Below are 15418 nucleotides of genomic sequence, written 5' to 3'. Positions count from 1 at the left end.
AGACACACACACTCAGCAGCAGTAGAGAGAACACACAAGCAGAAACTGAGACAGACTTTCATAAACTAACACCTGACGTTCACCACAATATACACTTTAAAAAGACAATACTCATGAAAAACATTCTCTCTGAGACACTGACACACTCAAACAAAAAATTAAACACAGGTAACCACAGCTTCCCAAGGCATAATGGCTCTATTATTACGGTTGGTGTTCTTAAGAGAAGTGCCATTACAATACCTACAAGAATGTGTATAAATCAGAGAAAATACTACACATGGTGATTCTGTCCAACCTCAGCACTGACCTGAGGAAACACAGCCGCTGTTACATATATATACCAGGCCTCAGAATTGAGCTGTAAATAAATATTTAAATCTATAAATCCTACTTATGGTTAAATCACATCAAAAGGCCGACATTAGTACATTTAAAGTCTGACAGGAAAAATGCAGATCCAAGATAACAGTCTATATCCTCGGGGAATTAATATACTCATATAAAACGATAAACTAAACAAGCAGAGCCCCTCGTACAGACAGATGATCTTCCTGGAACCGAATTTCCTTCTGTGATTTTGAGAACTGTAAGAACCTGAGCCCCGATGGATTAGTCAGACTGACACAATCTGAGAATTCTGGTTTAAGACCCTTGTGTCAACATTCACTTTACAATCGCCCACAAAGAATGTCGAGCTAAACCTCTGCTGTGGTCAAGTCCAGCTGAGGATTTACCCACAAAAACACACAGAATGACTGCATTACATCACATCTAACACAGACACACACACACACAGACACCGACAAACACACACACACACAGACACACAGTCAGGTTTCAGGGGTCTTGTTGGAGCAGTGTGAGCCAGTTAGCATGCGTGGCAGAGACAAGCATCTTCGTGCACTTCGTTCAGAGCTGCTGATTCAGAAGAGAAAAAATGAAAGACCACAGATAATGTTATCAAGAGGAGAGCGATGTGTTTATGTCAGTCGATGGAAAGTTTCGTGTGTGTGTGGTTGTCACTAGTCAAAGATCCTCCTCTGCACCAGCAGCACTGTCATCTCTGATCTAACCACAGCAAGTGACAAGTCTATAGCCGGGGTTTTGAAACACGCGTCACGCCGACACTGTCAGCAGTAATGACACTGTCAGCAGTTAATTGCCTCGTCTGTGGCGCAGTCTAATTTGTCCAGCCACAGTTTCAAAACAGACCGAGGAGATCTCACACTCCTACGACATCAAAGGTTTCCAATGTGGTGTTTTGAGCTGTTGCTCTAGCGAGCGACCCCCCCCCCCCCCCCCCCCCCCCCAGGCGACCTTAGCTACTCCCGTGAGCTGTCAGTCTCCTCACTCAATGTATGTTGACTGACGCATCAGTTACTCCACATGGGGCATTCTTTGTGAATATGGGCCAATATGATTTCAAGAGTTTGTACATCAGATGAGACTATTTTATTGCATCGTGTGATTTCATGGTCTCACTCCTGTTACATCATCAACCCAAACAAAAGTTTCAGATGTGGTTGGATGAGTAGCTATCAGGCAGCCTGTCACCATGGTGGACCATTGAGCTGTAATTCTGGGCTTGGCCAAGCCCCTGAGCATTTCCTCAAATGTAAATGAAATACTTCTGAAGTCAATCGACCTCTATACATATATATAGAATTGGTAACTCTGTTAACTCTGTAAAACAGATATTAGTATTGAGAGGAACAGGTATTACTTGATTGATGAGACACTAGTACTGGTTTCCTGGGTCATTGAGGAGTCATATCACTGAGCAGAGGAGAGCATCCTCAGCAATCAGCCTTGAGCTTGATGAAACAGCAGATATTCCCCTGCTTACTCAGGTTCATTTGCACAACAGGTACAACCTGTACTTCTAGTCACATGCCCTGTTCCACAGACCAGACTTTTTTTTAATCTGAGGTTCTCCTGTAGGTAGTCACAGGTGCCAGTAAAGGTATAACACTACCCACAATATGATTATTGTCTTGCTTTATTAAGGGCACGTTTTTTGTTTTACTCAAGATGCCCTAGATACCCTCCCACACTGAGTCAGTGATCTCTACTAAATTACTCATCTTATCTGGTCTACTTTCATCCAGATAACTGTTTATTGAAGGGCTGGTTTTTAACCAGTTCATCAGTGAAAGCTGTTCTAAACAGATCAAGCAGGTATGATAATTGTACTATTTCATGTCGGTATGTTTTTTAGACAGAAACATACACGCGCTTACTTGATATTTTGTAAAAACCCAGTGCTTGTAAATTGTGTTGTCAAGCAGCTGACCATTGCCGCCTACTAGCTGACGCATCAAATGATGTGAAACTCATGGCAACCTTCCAGAACCTCCTCCAGGAACTACTTGTTCTTCCATCACAGTGCAGACCAGGCTGCACCACTGAGGGCGGCTGATTAGTTCTTAATAGTTATGGGTTTATGTTCTTTCTGTGATACTGTTGTTTACCATTGGTGACATAATAGTGTAAGTGGTTATATTTACAGCAAACTAATGCCAATGCCAACTGCTTTTTAATTTGATGTTTACATGATATTTGAGACCCTAAGATGCATGGTGGATTCAGATAAGACTCCTCACCCTCCATGCTTCTACTCAGTCTCCCACAGGACCTTGATAAACCCTGTTCACCGTCCTTCTAGAGGAGGACAAGGAAGAGGTGAGGAGCTCTGGCATCAACATTCAAATCTTTAAAAAAAAGGAGCATTATTTTCTGACAGCGGCACCGACCCTGGGCTCCTGTATTTATATGGGACCACATGTGTTGGTGTTTTACCCACTGACGTAGTGTTGTGTGTGTATGTCTGAATGTGTGTGTTACATAATCGCAAATTTGAGTCAATTTAGGCATCAAAGACAAAACATAGAGGAAGAAAAATTATCCAGTGATCAGAGCCCATTAACTTACTCCCAAATGAAGGTCTGAGCCAATCCTGCAGGAATTAAACTTTGTGGGCTTTCACTTTCTGTTGTACGCATGGTACTAATACAGCAGGGGAGAGTTAAATCCTGCTGTCGGTGGTGGTTAGCAGACCCTTTAGAATAAGCTTTTATGTGCCATCTATCCTGGCAACTATTCTGGGATGAGTAAAATCTGATGTTTTTTTTGTCTTCATCATCATTACTTGCCCGTCTCTTGGTAACCAAAGAAACTTAAACTGAGAGAAACATTTAGCAGTAGCATTATGTTCGTGAGTAGAGAATGAGCCTGTGTCTGTGGGCTGAAATAAAAACAACAGAGCTCAGGAAAGATGTGGATGGAAAACACTAGAAAAAAATCCCTCATCTTTTAACCATAAAGACCATCATTTTAGACCCAAATTGCTTAATAATAAGGATAATTTCAGTTGTGTTCACAAGACTGGAAATAGTCAATTTTTTACACAAATCATAAATAATACTTTGCAACTAGCAGGCATTACTTTAAGATAACTTGTAACCCAACAGTTTGTGTGGATGAAAAGATTTAAGACAGCTATCTGAATATGTGGTAGGAGAGGAATGCCCCACAGTGAGGAATTGTGTCACTGGTGTGGTCAGGTCACTGTGTTCACTGAGTGATGAAGGCCTGTCACTCTTCACTGCTCTCCCGATCCTAATGTGGGGATGGCTGCAGGGGAATTGTCTTCTGCTGGGCCTTTAAACACGGAACTGCTGACTTCAGACATTCATACGCACGTTTGACACGTTGTGAAGCATCACATTCACACTTGAGATCGTGCGTGTGTCACAGGGCGGAAGCTGAGAGGGTATCACACAGACAGTGACAGGCAGCGAGAAAGAGACACACAAAAGGGTTGACAGTGTGAAAGAGATTTGTATAAGTGGGTGAATGAAATCCTGAATAAGAATAAAAGAGGGAAATGACAGAGGAGGACGAGGGAGAGAATGAGAACAACTGATTACCTCGAAAAATACTGGTTGAAGAATCGATATCACATAGAGAACCCACGGTCCCAGCTGCTGAGTCAATAATACGGCTTTTCATCGCAACAACACAACGGGTAAATAGTAACACAGTGCCACTGGTCAGTGTATGAGAGTGTGTGTGTGTGTGTCAGTAGCAGTATTTGCCTAGCAGCAGGAGTGATGAGAGGATGGAGTAGAACAGGAACTTCCTGCTGAGTGAACAGACATGCAATAGCTACACTGCCCCTCTGACCAGGCCAAGACACACACACACACACACACACACGCACACACACACACACACACACACACACACACAAAGTGGTTCTATAACGTACAGAGCTTTGAAAATACACATAATTTAGTCTTTATACGTATTCTACAGCTTCATAGAGAATAAGGAATGAGAGTTCGACAGTAATGTGAGTCTGCATGACGCAAGGTGGGATGTACTGACGTCAGGAACCAGACAACCCAACTGGTCTTGTGAGCCTGAATGTAAATGGAGCTGTAGCATGCAGGGCAGCTGTTGAGCTTCCTCGCTCATTTCAGGAATTCTTTCCACGTACCTGAGCCTCTCTCTCTCTCTCTCTCTCTCTCTGCCCTGGTTGAGCTGCTCGTCCAGCCAAGGATGACTGCAGAATACCAAGTTACACAACGTATTAAAAAACTATTTGCTAGAGCAACCTGGCTATTTACCCTGTGGGTTTATGGCGCAGCTCAGACAGCGGTAGAGCACAACTTACTTTCTAGAGAATTCTCCTGAGACTAGGCTATGTTCCTTCGATAAATACTGGCTGAAGCCTTAATGACCAGAATTGTGTTGTGTAGTTAAATTACATTAGTGAGCACAGCACTGTTTTAGGACAGGGAAGGTTTCATTCTCTGACAATTTTAAAGTTTAGGGAAATACTTCTGGACATGTTGGGGGTTATTTCTGTGAAACTTTCCTGTGTGAAGTTGTGAAGCTGGACCATGTTCTCCAGGAACGTGAGTAAAACAGAGATTATATCATTTCACTTTTCACTCCATAACACAGTGATTCATAGACACTGTTGTTTATGTAAGCAAAAGTCTCTGAATGGCAAGCAACCAATTCCATGGAGAACTTTAATGCCAGTGCCAACAACTGATTCAGCAGTCATGTAGAATCCTTCTTTTAGTCCCCCCCAAAAAAAGAGTCCAAAGTACAAGGCTGTAATAAGAACATAACAAGTGATGTCACCGTGTCCACTCACACGGCGATCAAGCTCCTTCTCTGCAGACACAGATGAAACCCGGGCAGGCCATTTTATATTTCAGGACAACAGTAACGTCAAGCCTTCCCTCTCCTTGCCTACAGATCGGGTCGGGGCAGGGAAGAAGACAGACGAACAGGCAAGTAGGCAGAAGATGGAAAATTACCAGGGCTCCACAAGCAGCTGGCCACCTTTGATCAGCCAGAGCCCAGGCACCAATTACTGTGGGATAATCGGTATCCCTCAGAGGCCTGACGAGCTGCAGGCACTGTGGGCACAACGGGTCAGTGACCAGCAGGCAAAAGCCTGGTCAACAAGGCTTGGGGAGCCAGAAGCCGACAGTTCCCCTCGCTGAAATGCTGCATGAAGGCAGCCAAACAGACAGGCAGCACAGCGAAGCCATTGTTCCCCTCCTGTCGACTCAGCACAGTGGCACTCTCACAAGCCTGACATCCTCTCCGCAGACCGCTCGCTGGAGGAGGGATGGTGCAATGGTGTGGGGTGTGTGAACCTGCTGCCGCACATGTTTCTGCTTCTTCCACATACTTTCCCCGGTCTGTGCAATCCAACATACACAGAGCAAATGTGCACACACACACACATGCTGCGCACACACCTGTCCCTATAGCCCCGTGGAGAACAAAAAGCTGCAGTGCTCAAGGCTGCACCGGCTGCACAGTGATGCAACACACAGGGAGACGTGTTCATCGCCGCCCCATTGCACAGATAACCCTTTACTACTCAGCAACAAGGCTTCGACTTCCTGTCCCGGACTAACTTCACATTATCTGAAAGGAATGTGGATTGAAAAAGGTAAATAAACCAAACTGTGTGACCTCTGCAACGTGCAAGTGTTACATTTTTCCAACAGCCTTGTGCTTCTCACAGATTTTTAAAGAAAACTTCACCTCTCCACCTGAGGCAGACCACTTTATTCAGCTCATTAATAATTGACATCTTCCCTGCGCCGGGGAACATTCATCATCGATCAGACCAGTGCACATTGTTTGCCGCTGTGTCAAGCCTCCCTCCATTGTACAACAATTCAGACGTGAAACAATACATAGACTGCGCCAACAACAACAACTGTTCAGTCACTGCAGCAGTAAGAATATAACACAATTACAACATCGAACTTGAATCTGAATCTTTTGCCTACTTGTACCATGCAGTTATCTAACAGAAACACAACAGTAGCCAGTGGACTTTGGATCAGACACACTGCAGTTACACAACAGCCAGTACCGGTCCAAGCAAACCCTGTGTGGGTCGGAAGGAGCTTCCCTGGACAACATGAGTCAGCTGAAGAGTCTGATCTCAGAGCAGTGAGGCCCAGAGAGATTAGAGACATACCCAAGCTGGTTTTTGATGCCATTTTGGTTAAAGACATATGGCATTGACATCTTTTCTAGATTTAGCCAACTTTAAACGCCTTGATATCAAAGCTGAGACAATTATTTGCTCAGAAAATAATTCTTGAAGAACCTTTGCACATTAACAAAATAGCCCAAACCACCTAAAGCAATATTATGGTTTAAGTCAGTCAAAACTTATTAAAGAAAATATAAACATTGCAAAGAAATCTGAGCAATCATTCTATAAGATGATACAAACACAAATCTGTCACGACATAATAATGATTATTCAGATAGCAGAAAGCTGTTACTTTTTCGTCCACTAAACTAACACTTCATGTGAAAAATACAACAATAAAGCCAGTTTACTTCCTATAGTAATGCTTGTACTTCCAAAAAGTAATTATAACAGATTCTGAACAAATGTGCATACAGAGCATGTTTCAGGCCTAGGCACTGTGCTGTCTGGGGCTGGGCTTGAAATGCATCTCTCACATATTGCAAGCAATTCATTAATTTCTTTTTGACATTTCGTAAGGTCATATTCTTTTAATTGCTACATCACCCAAGAACCACTGTTGTGGGAACTAGGAAAGTGTGATGACATCAGGCGGGGCCAAGAAAGACTGGGACTATACTACAGATTTGTCAAAACTATACTGGAAGCAGGATGCAGACCAGTCTGTCACTGCAGTCAAGGAAATGGAAATTGTGCGCAGTATGTGAGGGAATGGCCTATCTATGGAAAGGGAGTCGTAAGTTATAAACACAGACACACACATGCGTCACTTAGTGTCGAGACAGGGAGTCATTATACCAGCCACAGAGTGAGATGTTAACAATAGTGTATAGAGTGGGAATGAGAGGTGGGATACACCAAGGTGGTTTTAAAAAGCCAATACCAAAGTCTGTTGTTTCGCCCACATTACAAAATGTCTATTAAGTTGTTCTACAGCTTTCTACACACAGGTCAGAAATAGTTGACTACATTTCAAGATAGAAGTCGTATTGAGTGATAAAACTCACAGACACATTAATTACACTGTTAACTATTGGTGTCAATGACGGGGAAGATCTAAAAGACGAGGGACAGGTTGGAAACTCTTTACCTGCAAGTCAAACTACTCAAATCCCCCAAAAACATGCAACTGCAGCAACATGCTTAAAATGTCCATACTCCTTATTTTCCTATTTGTGTATTTTGGGTCAAACTTATTGTTTTGTTTTATAAATCGATCTTTGTAAAGGCAAAAACACACCTCAGCCCAAAGGTTTACACAATCAAGCTCCCTGACTGGCACCAGTGAATGGTACAAAGTTCTGACCCTAGGAGATACTCCACTGGCCGCTCTGTCCTGGGTCACTCGTAATTAAAGCAGAGATCAGAGGGCTGAATAAAGCATGAGCTCTTCCAGTCCAGGAGGCTCAGGTATCGCTCCATACAGGGCCCCAGTGAGACAAAAGGAGTCCCTGAGCCCCATGGCATACCCGGGGAGGAGTGATACATACGCAAACCTGAAAGGCAACTCCTTGCATACAGTGACGTCTCCCGGCCCCCCCCCCTCCCCACACACACACACACACACACACACACAGTCCTCCCTGCTCTAATCCACAGTTTAAACAGCCAGGGCAAAACGAGGAGCTCAATGCCCCTTGGACCTAATTAAGAGCTACAGATATTGTCCCAAATGGGGACACTCAGAAGAACCACGTTCAAAGCAATAAGACATCAAGCAACACCCAGCCTGACACTGTTGTTTTTTTATTTTCTAAGTGACCGCTGACAAAGCCAAATACTACCGGGTTTGTAGAAAACTGGGCGAGTGGATGCGTTTTAGAGATGTTACCATACTCCACAAATAATAGGAGCATGAATTATTATCATAAACAATAAAATGTAAATGAAAAAATCGGTTTCCTTCCTCTGGTAAATAAAAAGATAATAATCCAAACACAACAGGGAGATTATGGGCTGGACATGTGAAAACTCCATGTACCATAGAAAGATTTCCTACACGTGTTTATTTACATTAAGTGATCAAATATGTGCTCGAATATGAATGGTGTAAATGTTATGATTGCTATGGTTATAGTGGTTGAAAAAAGATCTGGGCTATTTCAAACGTCTCAAGGAACTTTATAAAATAAATCTAGAAATTGACAGGACTGATATCTATGAGTTTGTGAAATGTGGTGCTGCTTGGTTGGATTGATAGATTCCCTTTGAGAAACGGTATATGTGCATCAACAACAACAGTGGAAGTGTGTCCTTCTGCCACACAGGGTCACACATTTCCACCGTTTGCTTACCAACAAACACAACAACGTGAAGAGCTCCAACAAACTCAGCGGTTCCACACAACCTATTTTAGGCTACTTATGTTGAAACGGGGTCAGCTGCACATTTGAGATCCTGTTTGTAAAACCTCCCCTCGAGTCGGATCTTCTCAGAGTGTCTCTGCTGGATCCGGTCCCAATCAGCTCAGGATATGGAGCTGTGTGCAAGTTGAAGTGCAGATGGGTGATGGCATCTATGTAATGATACAACATTTGTCCTCTTATCCAGTGGGCTCTATCCATTTTACAGGTCAATTTCTATGCGCTTAACTTTGGTGTATTTTTCTCTACCCAAATTAATCTTGAGCCACACTGTCCAATTCTAAATGCACCAGGGGTTGTGAGTTAAAATCTCCTGAGTGCAGCTTTACCCAAAAGCCCACAATGTTTGTTTGTGAGAGTGTCAACAAGTTTGTTAATAAATGATTGACATGTCTGCATTCTATGCCATTACACCCCCCCCCACACACACACATTCAGTATCACTCTGAACTCAGGAGAGAAACTATTTTTGCCCCCGAGTTTACGTTTCCTTCCTCTCACCTTCACACCCACACAAGTTCAACCAAGAGACGGAAAACATTTTATACAATTTATGAAATCAAACCCGATACGCTCGGTATGCCCACATTTCTACTGAGCTGTGATGTTTGACGACACACATTCAAAAGGCCTCTATCTGTAGGCAGGATTAACATGATGAACAAACAGCCCAGGTGAGACAAGACACCGGCTACAGACAATCTGCCCTTTATCCAGAGCCTTTGATGTGGAAAAGAAGAACAGACACACGGAGGCATATCTCCCATTCCTGTCGTCTCCTATCTCTTCAGTTACCAGCCCACTGAAGGCTAAGCTGACATTGACGCTCATTATGCTTTCACCGTAAGCAGCAAGGAGCTCGACTATCTCGCTGCTATCGAGGGACAAAAGTGAAGCCCTTTGATTGCCCCGTCATCGCACTGACAGTTTATCTCCCCGGTGTTGCATCACCACTCAGCGTTCACATGTACGGCTCACTGCCAGGAAATAAACGCCTTTCTTTGGAGAGCCGGGGAAACGGCTGAGAGCAACGTCAGTTTCTCTGGGTTTGAATCCTGACTCTTTGGACTTGATCGTGGGGTTCTCTACCCCCCCCCCCCCCCCCCCCCTCTCAAAAACAGCTGACAGACCTGCACAGTGGGTTATGTGGCAGAAAGCCAATCCGATTTCCCACTTTCTGAGAGATGAATTGAACCATGAGTCACTTAAAATATATATAATAAAATAGAGAAACTCCCAATTCACTTGTCTCTCGTTGTATGGGAGGGATCATTCATCAAATTCCTTTCCAAAGGACGTATACAATTTCCAAATGTCAAGGAAATTCCTGGTCCCGACACCATGAATAGAAACAATAGAGCAAAGCTAAGTGGTTGTTAGAGCTTAAGTAACAAGCTATTTAATCGATTAGTGGATAAACAAGACATGAACCTGCAATTGTTTCAAGGGGTTTATGAGTAAAATACCACACATTAGTTGGGTTAAGGGTCTCAAGTGTTTGGTTTTGATGCTTTTCCATGAAGATGCTTTGGATATATTTGGGTTTTGGATTGTTTGGTGGGTAAAATAAGTAAAATAAAGACATTATAATGGACTGTGGGGCATGTTTTACTATTTTTAAAGCCAAACAATGAGCAGTTTTAGTGTTTAATCGTCTCCTTGTCCCTCCACCAACAAAAACAGAAGCATACACATGATGAATCAAATCCATGAAACAATATTGAGAGCATCCATGTGTGTTTGCTCCCCAAACCAACAGGGTGTCTCTGCCATGATGTGTGAGAAGCTTCCAGGCACTGAACTCTCACTCAGGCCAAAAGGTCCTGGACGTGACATATAACTACCACATAAGAGAATGTGAGGCTGCATTATCACATTTCATAAAACCAATCCCCAGAGTACTGTGGCTGTGAGTCATAGGTTCGACATGCAGGGTGATCTGACGTCTGGCTGCTGGAGGTATGAGCTGTCTGCGTTTAAGCCTGTTTTTAAATGATAGCTAATTATTATCAACTGAAATCCACTGATAACTGATGAGTCTCTCTCTCTCTCTCTCTCTCTCTCTCTCTCTCTCTCTCTCTGTGTGTGTGTGTGTCATGGTGTCAACTGAGGGTTAAACAGTGTGGAAACCAGATTAAACCAAAGTTAGAGGCAGTCCAGTGCGTCACACGTTCGATTCCCCCGCTCACCTCCGAGTCAACCAGGTGAGTTGAGGATCGCTAGCTTGCTCTCTGACGTTTAGCTAGCTAACCAGCTTGCCCTCGTAGCTCGGGCGTCAGGGGCAGAAAGTGACCCTCTCCAGCCGTTAGGGGCGGACAGGTCCCCGGGCTGACACGAGACCCAACCCCGGTGCCTAGTCGGGTAGGCAAGCGGGCTAAACACCATGTAACCCGGGTTTGCTGCGAGCCAGGGGGGGGGGGGGGGGGGGGCTAACGTAGCTGCGTGTGCCGCATCCGAAGAAAAAAAAACAACCGGGTGCTAGTGCCGCTTAGCCCGCCGCAGCTAACGTGCTGCAGCGGTAAAGGGGGCGAAGCTGGTGGAAGGAGCCGCTAACCTGGGGCCAGCACCTACCTGTCGCGCGGAAGACGCCCCGATGAAGCCGTCACCTGCGGGATCACGAACCGTGCCGGGCCGGAACAATTCAAATTCCACAGAAAGCGCAGGCAGAGCCGCTCGCAGTCCAATCGCTTCGGTCACCGCCGCTGAATGGCTGCTGCCCCGGGACTCAACCAAACTTCCTCCTTAGCAACGGACCGCCCCCCTGCACGCTCATTGGCCCGCGCGAGCAGATCAGAGGTGATCGATGGACGGTCCTCCAGCCGGGATCCGAACTTTACTGTGGTGCTTATCCATAAAATCATCTTATATAATATCTTCTACAATTAAAGAATCATCTATTCCTACAATACACTGGTGCTCCTCACTGACACTGGACTGTTTCTTTATCTGACAGACATTTATTTATAAGAAATAAGTAAGAATATAAATGGAATCTAATTTCCCATGTCTTCAAATGTCTTTATACTTTAAAACCTGACTCAAAACGGGACTTTTTATTGCTTCTTATCAAATCATCTTATAATGTATCTTATAAAATTAAAGAATCATCAATAGCTGGGAAACACTGATGCTCCTCACTGCCACTGGACTGTTTCTTTATCTGACAAAGAATAATTTATTAAGTCCTCGTGAAGAAGAGGTAAGAATAGAAATATAATCTAATTTCCCACGTCTTCAAAGGTCTTTTTATTTTTAAACCTGAATAAAAACTGGACTTTTCATAGCTTCTTATTAAATAATCTTATATTATATCTTATAAAATTCATAAAGAATCATCAATAGCTGGGAAACACTGGTGCTCCTCTCTGCCACTGGAATTTTCCTGTAACTGACATTTACTTATAAGAAAAAAGAAGTAAGAATATTAATATAATCTAATTTCCCACGTTTTCAAATGTCTTTTTAGTTTAAAACCTGACTCAAAACTTGACTTTTTATAGCTTCTTATCAAATCATCTTATGTTATATCTTATCAAATTAAAGAATCATCAACAGCTTGGAAACACTGATGCTCCTCACTGCCTCTGGACTGTTTCTTTATCTGACAAACATTTATTTATTATGTCCTCATGAAGAAGAGGTAAGAATAGAAATATAATCTAATTTCCCACGTCTTCAAATGTCTTTGAGTGTCCAACCAGTGCTATAAAGCCAAAATAAATTCATATAAAGTAAGAAAAACTGTCATTCTCTTAAATCTTCATATTTAATGGGCTGAAACTGCATTCTTCTTCTTTTCTGGATCAAAAACTGGACTTTTCAAAGTGTTACTTATAAAATCACAAAAGCAGCAAAGCACATATCTAGTTACCCTTATTTTCCCAAGGTGATGTCTTGAAATGTCAAATTTTTGTCCAACGAATAATATAAAACCACAATGTAATATCACATTTAACTAAGAAAAGCTGTCATTCTGTGACATTCTCACATGAAACGATCCAAAGTTATATTTTTTGCGGCATTTTCCTAAAAAAACCTGTATCAAAACTGGATGTTTCTTACTAAATCAATTGTGTAGTCAAACTTAAACAAGTCAACTTGTTTAAGTTGACTTCAAGTTGATAGAAAACTTGTAACTCAAACTGATAAATGTTTGATACATGAGAACTGTACTATGAGAAGTGTGACGTGTATTCAGGTGCAGTGTGGGAGTTCATGGACGTGTCTTCACGTCTCCCCCGTGCTACAGAATCTGTCAGTCAGCTGATACCATTCATTATATTCTACCCCTGGCTGATATGCAAATAAGCCTGAGCCAGTTTCTGAAGCATATTTGAATCACACCATAAACCTCATGTCGTCCTGTTTGCACACAAATGAACCTGGAAGTGATGATCACTTGTCAGAAGTTGGACTTTAACCACGGCAAATACAGGTTTAAATGACTGAACTCTCACTGTGTTGCATCTGAAAACTTTTTACATTCTTTTGTCTTTTGTCCAGTTTCTGCCACGTCCACCCCCACTCCTCCTCCTCCTCCTCCTCTTCCTCCCCCTGATGATGATGAAACCTTGGCCCCTTTTGAAAGGCCACAAGTTTATCAGCATTAAGTTGCATTCCTCACATAGCTCTGAGGCCTGCTAATCTGCAGTGTAGCGTGTTCCTCGGCTCGGAAGGTTACAACACCGACAGAGAGGAGAGAGAGAACCTTGGTTTACAAAGTTGTCAAGCCGGTTATGCTGCCGATTGTGTTGCCAATGTTTTCCTTTGCACCGGCTGTGAATCTGTGTCTCTCACACACACACACACACACACAAATGTCTTTCTCCTTTTCACTACAACCCTGCTTTTTTTCTTAATCTTCTCAAACCCAATCTTCTTTATGACTCCTTTGTTTATTAGCTGTCATCCATCAAGCAGCCAAGGTCAGAGGCGTAAAACGTCACTGACAGCCCCTCACGCATCTGTGATGATATCCTGCCCCCTTGTGGTCACCGTGTGTTTGTCTAATAATCTGACAGGAATTATATTAGAAGCAGCAGGGCGAAGAAAACATGAACATTTACATTTTAACACACAATTAAACGATTACACCAGAAGCGTCTTCACGGTTTGAACTGTGACCGACTGACACACGCCCATCACCCTCCTGTTCATTCTACTCCACCTGTCAGCGCAGTAAAACTCATTCCTCATGTTTATCTGGACAAATCCACGGCCAGAATTCAACCTGAGCAGAAAACACATGTCTGGGTCTGCAGAGTCTTCACTAAGTCTAATGAAGTCTCTCCTGGGGGAACGTAACGCTCATCAAGCACAAACACAGGGTCCACTTGTTACATGCACCTGCTCAGTCCAGTGGAATGTGCATCACAAGGCCTGAGCTGCTCTGTTTTGTTGGAGGAGCTCATTTTGACATTTCAATGTTATCCTGATGATCATGTAATGTTTACGTGTAATAAAGACGACATTTGTTTTCATGTTTTCAGCAGGATTATGCAAAAAGCTACTCAAATGATTCCCATGACTATTTTTGGAGGGGTGGGGGTGCACCTCAGGAAGACGCCATTACAGTCTGGTGCAGATCAAAGATTTTATCATCTCACTTTCTTCAACATTGCAAGAACAATTTATTTTTATGAGCAAGCCAGGCATGTTTTGCATGAAGGACAAAAAAGTCTATGTCTAAATAGATAAATAATTGAATGAATAAATACGTAAATACATATCTAAGTGAAAAACAAAATACAGTTTTGGATGAAAAGGGTTAATTCTGTATTTATATATTTGTTTACTTTGGTATGTCTTTGTTTCTGTATTTCTGTGTCCATAAGTCAATTAGGCCGCCTTAGCTCAGTCTAAATCAGATCGACTTCCTCTGTCTTGAGTTGGCAGGAACACGGGAGCCACTTAGGACAGTGAGGATAATGTTGGCGTACTATTAGCAGTAATCTCAGAGACACATTTAGTCGTTAGTTTCAGAGACGTCCTGCCACGAACTGAAGTAGAAAGTTGGACCTGATGTTGGCTTTGAATAAAAAGTCAGGGATTAACCCGAGTCATTAGAATGTCTCCTCCCCTGGAGACCATCAGCGTGTCAGTTAAAGTCAGTAAAGGGGGGGGGGGTGGTTCCTCATCCCTGAAGTCACGTCCTTGTCAATGCCAGTTTTAATATCGTAAAATGAACAAATCCTTGAATCTAAATTAAGAAATCACTCGTGGCTCCTCTAACCAGGCACCATCTAACTTAGTCCTGAGTGTAGACCAAGGATTACCATGAGGAAGATGAAGAAGAAGAGAAATCCAGCTCTGGAGTGTAGCTGCTGTTTCTAAAAGCTTTGGTCCGTGTTAGAGAACTTATTGACATTGAATGCAGCTAAATCACATTTAGTGAGGACCCTGTTATTCCCATGCAGCACGTTGACTGTGTCCTAATAACAAGTCATTACTAAGTCCCTGAAGTGCCGTAGAGGAAACACTGGGCCATTGTGAAAGGAGGCTGAGCATA

General features: G+C 43.0%; 1 protein-coding gene across 6 annotated transcripts in view; it reads right to left on the bottom strand.

The window, feature by feature from the left end:
- The window catches only part of numb (NUMB endocytic adaptor protein), a 37937-nt gene extending 26323 nt beyond the window's left edge, over positions 1-11614 (bottom strand). For all 6 annotated transcript variants that reach the window (XM_053434324.1, XM_053434329.1, XM_053434325.1 and 3 more), the window contains exon 1: positions 11482-11614. The gene's annotated coding sequence lies outside the window, so the exon portion shown is untranslated. The remainder of the gene's footprint in view (positions 1-11481) is intronic.
- Positions 11615-15418: the final 3804 nt, after the last annotated feature.

The sequence above is a fragment of the Pleuronectes platessa genome, chromosome 11 (genome assembly GCF_947347685.1).
Source record: "Pleuronectes platessa chromosome 11, fPlePla1.1, whole genome shotgun sequence".
NCBI lineage: Eukaryota > Metazoa > Chordata > Actinopteri > Pleuronectiformes > Pleuronectidae > Pleuronectes > Pleuronectes platessa.
This window is presented reverse-complemented; position numbering and strand designations above follow the sequence as displayed.